Below are 284 nucleotides of genomic sequence, written 5' to 3' on the forward strand. Positions count from 1 at the left end.
TATCTGTCCAATCTGAGTTTTCTGTTGCACCAAAACAAGTTCCTTCCCAAGACTGTTTTTGCCGCGACATCACAGCTTTTCCCAGCACTTAGCGCCATGGCGATTGTGATTGGTTAAAAGAGAGGCCAATAAACCAGAGCACGTTTTTCTCCCATCCTGTAATGGTGTGTGGACTATAGCCAGACCCTCCTATGCAGCTCTGTGGAGAAAGGTCTGGCAAAGCGAGACTACAGTCCACTAAATCCTGCACACACACTGGTACTTTTTCTGTGAAGTAGGGCAAC

At 47.2% G+C, this 284-nt stretch overlaps 1 protein-coding gene across 1 annotated transcript in view; it reads right to left on the reverse strand.

Moving 5' to 3' along the window:
* The window catches only part of spag1b (sperm associated antigen 1b), a 25,973-nt gene that overhangs the window by 19,388 nt on the left and 6,301 nt on the right, over positions 1-284 (reverse strand). The window lies entirely within an intron of this gene.

The sequence above is a fragment of the Etheostoma spectabile genome, chromosome 6 (genome assembly GCF_008692095.1).
Source record: "Etheostoma spectabile isolate EspeVRDwgs_2016 chromosome 6, UIUC_Espe_1.0, whole genome shotgun sequence".
Lineage (NCBI taxonomy): Eukaryota > Metazoa > Chordata > Actinopteri > Perciformes > Percidae > Etheostoma > Etheostoma spectabile.